This window comes from Anoplophora glabripennis, unplaced genomic scaffold, assembly GCF_000390285.2.
Source record: "Anoplophora glabripennis isolate ALB-LARVAE unplaced genomic scaffold, Agla_2.0 scaffold147, whole genome shotgun sequence".
In the NCBI taxonomy this organism is placed as follows: domain Eukaryota; kingdom Metazoa; phylum Arthropoda; class Insecta; order Coleoptera; family Cerambycidae; genus Anoplophora; species Anoplophora glabripennis.
Window position 1 is genome coordinate 659,804 of NW_019416251.1, and position 13,590 is coordinate 673,393.

At 33.4% G+C, this 13,590-nt stretch overlaps 1 non-coding gene across 1 annotated transcript; it reads right to left on the reverse strand.

Moving 5' to 3' along the window:
• Window positions 1-6,875: 6,875 nt before the first annotated feature.
• Trnac-gca lies at window positions 6,876-6,947 on the reverse strand. Its single transcript has one exon. It is a non-coding gene; the product is annotated as a tRNA-Cys (tRNA).
• Window positions 6,948-13,590: the final 6,643 nt, after the last annotated feature.

Sequence of the window (13,590 nt, forward strand, 5' to 3'; positions counted from 1 at the left end):
TATATGTAGGTACAATTTTGTAAACCCCTTCATAAATTTCGCAAATGGAACTACAGATCTGAAATTAAAGAAAACTTAGTTCTGTGAGAGAGAAAAGGTCGTTTTTAAATAGAACAATTGTGTTTGAAGTGTGATTCTATTTACAAAATTGTTAAAATTAATCTAATAAAGTTTTTTTGGAAAAATAAGTGTGCGAAAAATGTTCAATGATTTTTATATTGCTATTACTTTTAGTCTTAGCGTAGCGAGTGTAGAAGATACGGTGCTATTTCTGTGCAAATTCACATTGTCCCGCAACTAACGTGGTTCAAGAATTGCCAGGACAATCACTGATGACCAACCGAGTCTCCACAAAAATTGTTTGAACCAAACAAACACTTGTGTGAGTGTACACTATTCCGCTGATGTCTCAGACCGCCTCCAAAGCTTCTCTCGCACTAACTTTGTAGCCGGCGACTGTTGGGACGTGCGATAAAACTTACAACATCCTCGATTGCACTTCCAACTGCCATTAATCATTTACACATCTTTTATAATACTTCGCTCCGCGCCCGTAGGTTTAAATTACTGGAGACCGGTAGAACGGCGAGTCGCTAGAACAGGAAGCCCATAATGTACGTGCAATTTTTTGACACATAGATGGTCGGAATAAATTATTTTTATTAGTGCAGGAAGGGAAACGTTGACAGGACGAACATAAAGGAAATGGTCGGTTTCTCTGGCTGGAATTTCTGTTTCAAATATTTCTGGGGCTAATTTAATGATATTCCTTGCTTCGTTTTATACTTGGTCAGTTTCCGTAATTACTACATCGAAGGTTGAGGCAAAACTTTCTTAGACTGCACACAGAAGACATTGTCATAAACAATCAGTGGCAACATCGCCGTACTATTGGGTTATATAGGTTATAAAAAAAATGAACCTCGTCCTAATGCCGTACAAAAATAGCAATACCGGAAGCCAGGAAAATTTTTGATTTTATAATTATAATTATATACGATTTAGTACGATAGTTTTTGGTTATATTTTATCAAAAAAGTGGTTGCCGTATAGAAATTATTGATCTTATCGAAAAAAAAATAAAACTCAATTCCAAAATACAAGTAATTGTTTATAAACTTTTGTATTAACCATAATTTTCAGACGGAATAGTTGCTAAGAATTATTTCGATGCCGAAGATTTTAGTTATCTATATCTATATCTATATCCTGTGGATTATCACAGTTTGAACGATAGTAAGACATAAACGAGAATATTCTAGTAAAATTCTTTCGCCAAATTTTCGAAATTGCAAATTCTTTTAGGACCGATGGGATTGATTATAACTGAAAGATTTATAAACTAGTAAAAATATAAAAGTATGGAATGAAATGTAACTTCTAAAAAAATATGCTATTAACAAATGATTATCGTACTGGTCTTTCAATTAAGATAATAGCGAACTCGTTAAAACTTCATAAAATTAAGCGCAAAGTTAATTTGATGGTTTTTAAAGCCTTCCGTGATACTTCCGACCGGCCTCTGTGCAACTTTGACGTCGCGACTGATGACTTTTGTTTAAAAGTCCGTAATTTAATAAAGGCCCAACTCCCGAAACACACTCGCAAGCGCTGCAGCGACTCACGCTAACGGCTTGCCTGATTATGAATATGTAATTGGAAGCGAAATTTAATTTGCAGCTCACTAATTAGATTATGTTTAGATTAAAACGTGGATTTTGAGGTTGCTTTTGAAATGGTCTGTGTTCCGTTTGTCTTGCTGCGCTTAGACCAGCGGATGCAATTAGGTGGATACTAAATTAGATACGGGGTGCCTCAAATTATTATATTGCATCATTTTCACTATAATATATAACAAGTAAATAGAAATAATATTTTTTCCAATGTGTATCACGTGTCAATTTTTGCACGATTACCGCGTGATTTTTATTATATAAAATGTTTTTCTATATTTATCACACATGTGGAAAAAATGTAGTATATTCTGTATAGCACAATTATTATTATTGCTTTGCCATTAATTTGCCGCAAATCATTTCCAAATCCACTTTGGATCAAGGAAGCCCAAGACCTCATTGCACGTTAACAAGTAATTTTCCCCATAAATTTTAGCTCCAATCAGGAGCACACACCCGCGTCATATCTGGAAAACCGTTCCCGAGACCTAAGTCGGAAAATAATCTGAAATAAGTCTTCCCAAACCCTCCAGTTACTCGATATGTCCAAGCCGCGATGACGACGAAACATTCTTTGTCCGCTTTTTATATTCTCATCTTCCCCGTCCGACCGAAGTATAAAACCTTATTACCCCGCCGTAAAAAACGGCTTTTATTATAAATCTATACAGCACAAAGAAGATACTGGCTTAAACGGAACACGGGAGAACTCCATTGAAGATTAATTAAGCAACTTAAAACATCCATTGTTGGCCCGGCGGGAATGCTGAGGTAAGATGAATTACATCGTCGAACTCGGCAATTCTAAGGGTTCACTTAGAAGTGCTGTTACCGAAAGGTTTCGCGAGATTTCACTTTTAAGTGTCGTTATGAAATTTTATTAACCAGGCACGTCAATGTACCGGTTCGGTATTGTTTAATTACTGCAGTGTCATAACTTAAACTGTCAGCAACATAAGTTTCTGCAATTGTGGCTGATTTACACCCACCATGTCTATTGATTGCTAATACATCAACTCCTGTATTAGCCAGTAACGTTGCCGATGTTCTTCGGAATGAAAGACCCATATATGTTTCAGGATGTTCTAGTTTCAAAAACTGTGCAATCTTATTAGGAATCATAGAAAGGGTATTCTTGCCGTAACATCTACCTGCTTGATAACGCATAAAAAAGCGTGAAATTTCAGTTTTAATTTCCAATCCAATCTTGATATATTTCTTGAGAATTTCTAGGTGAGAAACAGAACCCAGACGAGATGTAATTGTAAACGTACGTGACATATCATTTTTAGAATCTGGAATTGTAACTACAATAATGTGAAACTATTAGTGTGAATATTTTTTCGCATTTTTGCACGTTCAAGTGAAACCGAGCGTATTGAAGTTTTATTGATCATTTTGCATGAACTTATTTCTAAATAAACCGTTTAAAAATTGAAGCATTTTCATGAAACTGGTGGTGTTAGAGATCGACGAAAAAATGAAAGACCAGTGAGCGGTACAAGTGAAGAAAATTCTTTGAATCTCATGTTAGATCTGGTGGAAAATCATAACATGAGTCGATATTCCATTAAAAAAAATTGCAAACGGGAAAAATTGCATCCATATAAAATTCATCTAAGCCCCAGCTATAATAAATATCGCATTGTAGAACAATTATATCGTTCGCCATTCTCCTGCACCCCCTGCTTGTCCTCCGCTGTTTCTACCCTCTTTCATAATAAGAAAAGTGCCAGCTTAATATTTCATACGGACAAAGTACTACCACCGGAGCAGCAGAGACGAATAAAAAGGTAATAGATGTTGTGATAACGGGCGCATCTCGGAAAAGATTTAGAGCTACATGTGGTCCTGCGATTGTCTTTTGGACACATCCAGATAATATTCGGTAGAACGGTGCGCGCCGTTACTTTTATTGAAGATAAATTATCCATTATGTATGAATAAGGAGAGACCCCGAATAAAAATTGCCCACTCGGTCTGGAGATGTTTTACGGAGATCGCGAGCGGTTCAGATAAACGTACCATTAAACATTTAGTATTGCATGTCCGGAGTCCGGGTAGGTCGTAAATAAAATGTATTTTATTGATACAAATTCGCTGGAATGCGTCTGCTGTGGTTTGTCCATCTTTTATGTAGCCGTATGCGAGGGGGTGTTCTCCATCTGGCGTTAGTGGGTTTTTAAGGCGACGTACGACTCTTTTTGTGGCACGAAAATAGAAAAACAAACAAAACGAAGGCACAACAAAAACAACAAAATAAAATTAAACAAAGCAAACAATATAAATGTTTTGTTTTAAACAAAATTTTTCTGCTTAATTCTCGGTAGCGAGTTCTCCAACAGAGTTTGTTATTTACGAATATAGTTTTTGGTTAATTCATTATTATATTTTCTTTTAACTGTTCTTTTCTTCTGGGATATAGTATTTCAATTTTACTCTTTTCTTTCATTAATTTCATTTTTTATCCAGTTTTCAAAAACAATTATCATTAATATGATTTTGGAACAATTTGGAGAATTAACAAATTTTTTTTTATAAAACCTATTACCCTGCATTAATTTAATTTAATGGTAAGAAACTCGTTAAATTAAACTCACCCTCGTCTATTAGTCCTTTTTAAATCAGTCTCTTCCTGGTGGATATTTCGCTTCTTTTTTGATTGGCCAGCAAGATGCACCAACTAATACATTTCTTCTGTCTGTTTTCTATCTGAAAAAATTGCATCTTATAATAACTTTCGTACATAAACGTCTACATATTTTAATTTTTCCTCATTTTTCATTCATCTAACTCTTAATATTATCAACAACTTGAATCATGATTCTGCAATAATTTTCCAGTTGAGCAGATATCTATTTATATATCTAGCGATTAACCGTGTAAGTGCACTCGCAACGAAACTGGTATTTCATTAGACGAAGTGTTAGATATAAACCTAATGATAGCGTTTAATTTGTCGGGACTGAATGTTTCGCATCCTGCATGATAATGATAATGAAAAACCGGTATTAAATAGCTGGCAAATCATATCTTCTTCGTCGTTGCTCCGCATCAGCGGACGAAATGGCAAATCACGCTACATGAACGTTTCATGGCAGTTCGGCTGATGCCTGGAACATTAAATGCAGTCTAGACACTAGCAGGCCAGAGTCGCCTCTAACGGGGTGCAAAGGATACGCAAAGAGATTATAGTCGACTTTGGTAGATTTAAAAAAAATTATTTACGAATTCGTACGGTGAGATTTTTTAAATTGGCCAATTTTTAAAAGTATGTAACGCATTTATTTATTGCTGGTTTCGAAGTTTCGTGATGATCGATGTTGGATTTCAGGTGCTCTAGGTCGTAAAACTGGTCCCATGTGCTTGATTTTCCAATGGTCAATAGGGTTTACACTTCACCTGCCGTTGTATTTTCTCACCACACTTCACTAATTTTTATTTGACAATTTATACTTTGCACTTTTGGATAAATAACATTTGTTCCCAGTATATAAATTTCTAGTAGGTATTTGGTTAGTTGAGAAAAATTTTAACTGGAGGAAAATTACACTTTTGACAGATGGCAGATTACTTCTGAATGTTTGATGTTTCAAAACTGGTAACTAAGTTAACCATTTATTTACTTAATTTTGACTTGCTTTTTTTTGGAAAACTGAAAACAAAAGAACCTGTTGTTATGGATACATTATATTGACGTTTTATGAATTCTTTTAACTGGAAATTATGCCTTTATGTATGTTTTTTGCAACATGACACTTACATATTCAGATTCTACATAATTTTCTGTAAATTTCAGTACCAATATCTTTCTTCAACGTCAATTTTCAAACATTTTACAAATTTTCAAAATTTTGCAAAATTTAACCAAACTGTGCTATTGTGTATATTACTGTTCTACAATATTGATATTTCCTTATTTTCACTATTCTGAACAGTCTTTTCCTGTTTGAATTAACTAATAACTGAAATGTTTTCAGATTCACCGTCTTTTGATAACTAATAATGTTTATACACTACTTGGAACGTAAATTGGGATTTGAATACAGTTTTATATGATTAGAAGGTCTTTTTAACACAACACAAACCATTTTACATCTTTACACAATATTGAATCACCGTTTTGACATTTTGAAAATCGCTATATGAAGTTATACAAAGAACTTTAATTTTGATTCCACTTATAAATATAGACTAAAGGTATGATAAACATTAATTAGCCTTAGTTTATTGCATGAATTTTATTTATAAGTGTAACTCTTTCTCTCTCCGTCAATCTATCTGTCAAAATCTTATTTTTTTTTTAATTTCCTCCACCCAATTTTCCTATATGATATACGACTTTACAAAATTGTACTTTGTTGTACTTTCCAACTTTCTACTATATACTGTTGCCTTTTACAGCCTACTTAATTAAAAATTTTACATAATTTATTTTATTTTGACAGATTGATGTGTTCATCTAATGATTTTGCCCTTTTATTAAATAAACTTATTCTATATGTAAAGTTTATCCTTCACTTTCTCATGTCTAGTATTTCACATCCCAACTTTAGATAATGCATAAATTATATATTTTTGCTAAAGGAAACATCATCTTTTTGATTGGCTCAGAATGATCTTTAAATTCATTAAAAACAGCATCCATTCTCTAGAGTATTTTGTCTTATTTACTTCGTTTATACAAATGTAAATTACTTAATTTTCGCGATTATTTTGATAGTCTGAAAAATATAATTATTAGATGTCTTAAAGAATAAAAAAAATTACGGCTATAATACTTGGTGACACACCACCAATTTTTACTCTTTGTTTTCTTGAAAATGAAGCGGATTAGGGAAGTGTACCTATTTTTATGAGCAAAATTAAAAAGTGTATGTACTACTGATCTTAAAATTCAAACCTCAAAGAAGTGGTGACAAAATATTGCTTATTTATAGCATAGCTAACATTCAGTATAACTTGTTTAAAATATAAATCAAACCAGTTCTACAGAGTCTTTCAGAACTTACGTCCACCAAATTTCAATACGATATGTACTTTACTTTTAGAGATGTATTCACATTAAAGAAATGAACTTTGAGACCCACAAATCTTATTATTTAATATTCTATCAACCTTAAAGATTACGTGTCTCATTATAAGTACTCTGTATAGAAGTGATGATAATTTATCACATAAAAAAAATAAAAAAAAAATAGGGGACACCCGGGTTTGAACCGGGGACCTCTCGATCTGCAGTCGAATGCTCTACCACTGAGCTATATCCCCACCTGCTCACAATGGATTTAATAATTCACAAAAGCTTCGTCATCATCAGATACCTTCATAGAATCTTGGAACCTATGCATTTTGGAAGGATATTGAAGACGAAAAAAAGTTTTAAAACTGAATTTTGCACAATATACTGTAAGTTAAAAATGTTTAAATTTATTACCGATGTTGCAAAATGACAATTATTACACTTACAAATTATAATATGTTACATTTGAACATATGCCGGCAATGATATTTATAACTTCTGCAAACATTTCTGGATGCGATGGGAATAACCTTTACCGTTACTTCTATTTCCATAAAAATTACTTCCACAGCTGGGACCAGAAAAGCAAACCGGGAATACGCTATGTACACAATCGATTAAGCAGTTAACAAGGTAAAGTTCCTAGCGTTAAAAGGCAAATAGAGGCTAGGAGTTTCTTTGTATGTCTGGGGCCACTGGGAGTAACACTGTAAAAGTTCGCAAACTTATTAGTACAAGTGTTTTTAGATGCAGTTTCCGTCAGAGGCTGCGAGTTGTCGATTTGCTTGCGAAAAGAGTTAGTTTAAAGTAGATTTCTATCAAAATTGTTACCTTGGATAAATGGTAGAACTACAAAACTTTGCAAATAAATATATTTATTTTAGCACAACAAAAACTTTGATCATCACAATAAAAAAAATTATATTTAAACAATTTAAATTTATTTATTTTCATAATGATTATTTTAGATTCTATTTAAATACATTTATACATCTTTTAATTGAAAAATTAGGGATGCTTGTTTCTGAAGGATATTTTTCCTCTCTAGGTATTTTCATCATGTCCCCGTAACGACTGCGAGCCTTTTGAGAGGTCCTCAATTGTTCACTTAAAAGTGCGACATGAAATGTGAAATTGTATGGAAATGGCTTTCTCTTCATTGCAATAGGTTCTATTTGCTTCGTCACATTTTATTTGGTGTATTTCTCTCCGTCGATTCTCCAGATATAATCAATTTAACCTCTGGCTTCTACAGAAAGCGATTTTCGTGAGGCGATTCGAAGAAGCCATTATCCCGAAGGAAACCCAAATAACACATCTTTCAAGTCGGATAATAAATTTCTATTTCCACGACTCTGTTAATTAAGTGTGGCATTTCTTAAATGTGCGCAATATAAGACGTACGATCAAATATCACTCTTTAATTTAAATGTAGTAAATGTTAAATACGAAATAAATATCATTTAGTATCTCCAATTTAATTAATTGGTACTTAAATATTGGGATTAATGAGAAAGGTAGACAATGTTATGTTTTATTATGCTGCTAAGTTGGCAGTGCCAATATCGGCCAATAATAGTAGCTAACAGCTTAATTTTATATCTACAACAAACTTGATTTAATCGCAACGCAATGCTAAAGTCTTCAAAAACAAAAGAAATCAGTTTGTTACAATATAATTACCATTCAATGAGTCTACATCGTTCTGAAGACATAATAATTATTTGAACTGGTCTAGTACGTATTAAAGGTTGCGGTCTGGACGAAGGTAGACTCAATAATCATATACGGCAGACATTTCCTGACATTTTAAACAACAAAGCACTGCCAACTTGATGCTACGAGTGAACGTCCTGGGAAATGTCACAGACCGATAGCCACTTAATTCAACTCGTCAGGCTGAATGGTTCACGGTTTCATTGCGACAATTAACGTCACTGCATCCTTTGAAATGAATGCAACAGATTGAATTTTCAACGGAGAAATGAAATGGAGGATTGTATTGGGTAAATTCATCCAAATTTAGCGAGATAGAAAAGTTATAACGAAAGTTCAGTTCAACTTCAAGAGTTAATAACTCTACAGAGGTTGGAAGAACTTTTTTTATGTAAATTTACGACGTTACATTTTCTGGACACACGCTACATGACTATAGGTTTTAAGAATATCAAATAATTGACCAGGTGAGAATATCACGACGTCGAGCGAAACGAGATCTCCCTCTGACTATTTCACATTTCTAGCCACTAGTTTACTACGTGTACACCGGTTAAAAAACGAACAAGTCCCACTTGATAAGCCGGAATGAAGTAATTTATATGGAGTATGGGCATGGACGTGTCGTCTGGAGGTGCTCTCTCGCTGTCGCATCGGGTCTGTCTTGCACTTTTCCAATGTCTACTGGCAGTTTGTTATTGGATTTTCAGCAACATATCCGAGGATGTTATATGTGCTTGAACATTTTTGTACTTCGAGCTGATAACGTGGATCTCAGCAGATTGGGAATGACCGGTCTAGTAGAAAATTGAACGGCAAAGTGACGAAGTATAAGGAGAAATAAAACTTTACACTCTTGAAGTTTAATGGATATAGCAATGTGTTCCCTGAGATACATATTACGTACGGAAAAACTGACTTAAAAATTATATAATCTATTTGTAGCAGCAAATAGTCCTTTTGTAATAGTACAGTCATTGAAGCTTTTCACCTCCGAATTCTTAGAAACTGAACCGATCGACTTGAAATTTGGCAGATAGTTAGAGAAAAGGTCAATGAACATTAGTGACATAGCGCCGATTGACGCTTCCACCTTATTGAGGGTTGACACCCCTTCCCGAGGGTGGAAATTTTTTTCTTTTAAGCAAAAAATATTCGAAGAATATTTTCGAGAAATCAATAGTTTTTAGTTACTCACGATTGAAAACATGGAATTTTGAGTGAAAAAAAAAACACTTTTTCAAAGTATTTTTCGCGAATGACTCAAAAACTACGCATTTTATTTAAAAAAAGTGTAATGAACAAAAATGTAGCTTATAAATAAACAAATAAAATCGTTTTTTAAAAAGTGTTGTACGTACTATACAAAGCGAAATATGGTTAGTGGAAGGGGACTTGTTTTGGGGGGAATACTCGAATCGATGTATTCAACGTCAAATAACGGAAAAAGGATTAATTTTACGTGTATAACACTCCTGGAGTTTTTTGTAGTACTCAAAAAGACCTTCAAAATGAGCACTTATAAAAGTTAAGTAGAGAAAAATTTAAGGAGTTATCGCCAAAAACAGATGGGTTGCTCATATTTTTTAAGGAAAAATGAGCAGTAAACGCTGTACCATTTCCATCAGAATTAAACTTAAACGTAAACCCTTTACAATTAGTTTTGTTTTAGTGTTTTTCATACGATTTTGAAGTTAGACCGGTTTAGAATGCGTATTTTTTTAATAATGTACGGTAAAAGTTGTAAACGTATTTTTCATTATTCAAAAAAATTGCCTTATTTGTATAATAACTCTGAAACTATGAAAGATACGTAAAATGATAGACAACAAAAATGTAGTTTTTTTTTTCAGCAAATATTTTGCAATTATTTTATTCCTATAGCATAAAAAATAAAGGAGATATCGCCGCTTGAATTATCCATTTTAGTGAAAAAACGGGTAAAAAAAATCATTGACATTTTTTCGGAGCAAAATAGGCTTTCTCATTTTTATATATTATATATTATTATACAAAAAAGTAAAAAAATTTAGTGTGATTATTTATATGCAGTGTAGCTATTTTTTTATGACTGATATTTAAAAATCGATTATAATAAAAATATTTTACATTAATATTGGTAAAAGGGTAGTTTATAAGAGTTGAAAATGGCAAAAGTAAAATATTCTTTCATAAACAATATAAGGGAATTTTTATTTTAAATTATTGCACAATTATAGCATTCCAAGATTTAAAACGTAATTTTTTATCATTTTTTTAGCACAGGGGTGATTTATAAGGGTTGAAAAGTGTTATGAGATACAAATTCTTTCATAAGCAATGAGGGAATTTTTATTTTAAATAATTGCACCGTTAAAGCATTCCAAGCTTTTAAAAAGTAATTTTTTATAATTTTTGTCAATACAGGGGTGGTTTTTAGGGGTTGAAAAGGAACAATTATTTTATTAGCTATCAGGTAACTTTTGTTTTAAATAATTGCACATTTAACCATTCCAAATCTTTAAAAAGTAATTTTTTATCATTATTTCTTGCATAGAGGTAGTTTTTAAGGGTTAAAGAAGGGGTCAAAAAGATCAAATATATCATAAAACATCTCTGTGAACATGGAACATTATTTAATCTTTGTGCTTGAACAAGATTTTTATCAATAAAATGCTTAAAGTTTAATTTTTTCACTTAGGGGTAGTTTTTACCCCTAAAAAACAAAAAGCGTCAATCGGGCTTATGACACTTTTGAACTTGAGCCTAAGATGTGCCTTATTCTAAATTGTCATGCAAATCCATGCAGTTTCAAAGAATTCGGAGGTTACAGTTGATTTTCAGCTTCAATCATTGTACTATAATAGCTCCAATTGATTTTATAATTACAAGAATATTTGTAATTTTATTCTAATTAGTTCGCTTTTCTTCAATTTACTATTTCTTTGACTGTGATATACAGTGTGTCCCCGTGTACTGCACTCTTGTAAACTTTTTATTATTGATTTCTCGAGAAAAAGTTATTCTTGATAAAAAGTATTTCTTATCTTGGGAAGCCATGGGTAGTAATCAAATATGTAATAAAACATACAGGGCGTCCAAAAAATTTCAAAATGTGAAATTTTCCCCAAGCAAAGTGACTTTAATTTTTGTTTTCGTAAAAAACTGTACTGAACAAAGTTGTTCATATTTGCCAAATATCCGGACTCGAATTTAAAATTTAATGCAAATAAAAGCGAATGCTAATATAAATATTCCCGCGATCTCGCTGCAGTAACTCTTCAGAGGCCCTCGAATGTGGGACAGCCTTGACAGCATTTTTTTTTCACAGACGGACACCCCTCCACCTGCCCCACCCAAGCCGAGCAAAAACAAACGCCTCCGCGTGCCCCGCCGCCTCCCCGGTTGCGGTCAGCCGTCGAAGACTACCCGTCTGCGTGCAGCCGCAGCCAGAAGCCAAACAACACCCCTCCGTTACTGCGACGGCGGCCCGAGTCACGCGACCACTATAAAAGTAGAATTCCGCGGCGAGACGGTGACCTTGACCTTGATACGGCCGCCTGCTTCGATCTGCATCGCGGGGGCGGCCCGCTCCTTCACCCCCTAGCGCGTCTGGTCCTTCCGAGGCCCGTCACATGACAAAGCCCTCGCTGACTCGGCGAGACATGATTAACTCCAAGTTCACCTGCGCTGCGGTCTGAAGGACGGGGGCCCGCCGATCGGTTACGGCGGGCGTCTGGAAAAAAGCCGGCGAGATGCTACGTTGGTTTACAGAACGGCCTGCTAATCGATGGTACATCTCGTACACGAAATTATTAAACATTACAATATTTTAGGGTTATTTTAACATGTGAAGTTAACACGGACTTTCAGAATTACTTTTTTTATAGTCCAGTCATTGAAGGTTAAAATACGGCGTTACTGTATGATTTTCCCAAACAGCACCGATTTGCACCGAAATTTGGATTTAGGTTCTACTTACCCTCCACTTGAAAGGTGACCCTGTGCCGGTGGTTGCTTTTTATTTTTTAGGGGTGAAAACTACCCCTATTCGAAAATAATTATAGAAGCGTGTAATAGGTTGAAATCATCTTTAAATAAGTACCTAATTATGATGAATTGAAAACTGTCAATCCCTAAAAACCACCCCCTATGACAGTAATCATTAAAAAATAATGTTGAAAAGTATTATTCAGCAACTTGGAATAATTTAATTATAATAATGATATTATATTAAGATTTCTTTACTGTTTTAATTATTTATTATTTATTTATAAGTTTCAACCTTTATAAAAACCACACCTTGCAAAAAAATCGAACAACTATAGTTAAAAATTTGTTTTTAGTTCAAAACATACGTGTGTGAATAGATAAATAAATACGTCTGTGCCTAAAATATAGCTATGATGTGTATTCATCAATGCTTCAGTATACGTGTTCTGATAGCTGCAAAAATATGTGATTGGTTTTTTACCCTTCAAAAAACCATTTTCATTTTGTAGTTTTTCTTCAAGGGCTATAAGATCAAATAAGTTAAATTTTCTTTGAGCCCTTATTTTGGTAAGGGTTTCAACTGAAAGGACTTGAACAAGTTGCTATTTACGAACATATGCAAATTTTAAAATATATCTTACTTAATTTTTATCCTACAGAAAAAAAAACAAAATTTTCAAAAAAGCAAAACCTACAATTTTGCACGGTACAAAGTTTTGCGTATCATTAATAGTTTTTGAGTTATTTTGAAGAAAAGACAATTTTTTCCAAAAATACAAAAATTCTCTTTTCACTTCAAGCTCAACTTTTTTCAAAACTAATCACTTTAAATCGGTCAAACTTCTAGAACATATTACAAGTACATAAATAAAGTAACTTGTAAAGTGGTAACGATTATTTTCAATTGGGGTGGTTATTAGGGGTTGATTTTCACATTTTTTGTCGCCGAAAAAAAATGCGGACCAACTTTATTTTCGTCATAACTAGCTTAGGTTTGATGCTAGGGACTTTTATAGAAGAAAAATAAAGGTTTTTTCAAACACTTTAAAAAAGGTTCTATGAGTATTCCCTGAAAATTTTATTGGTTTTTGGTTATTTAACGTTCAAACTTTCAATTTTGGCATTTGACGAATAAGAACCAACCTTCAACAAGCTATTACTCCGCTTGTATTGGGTCTACAGACACCATAAATACACCATTCT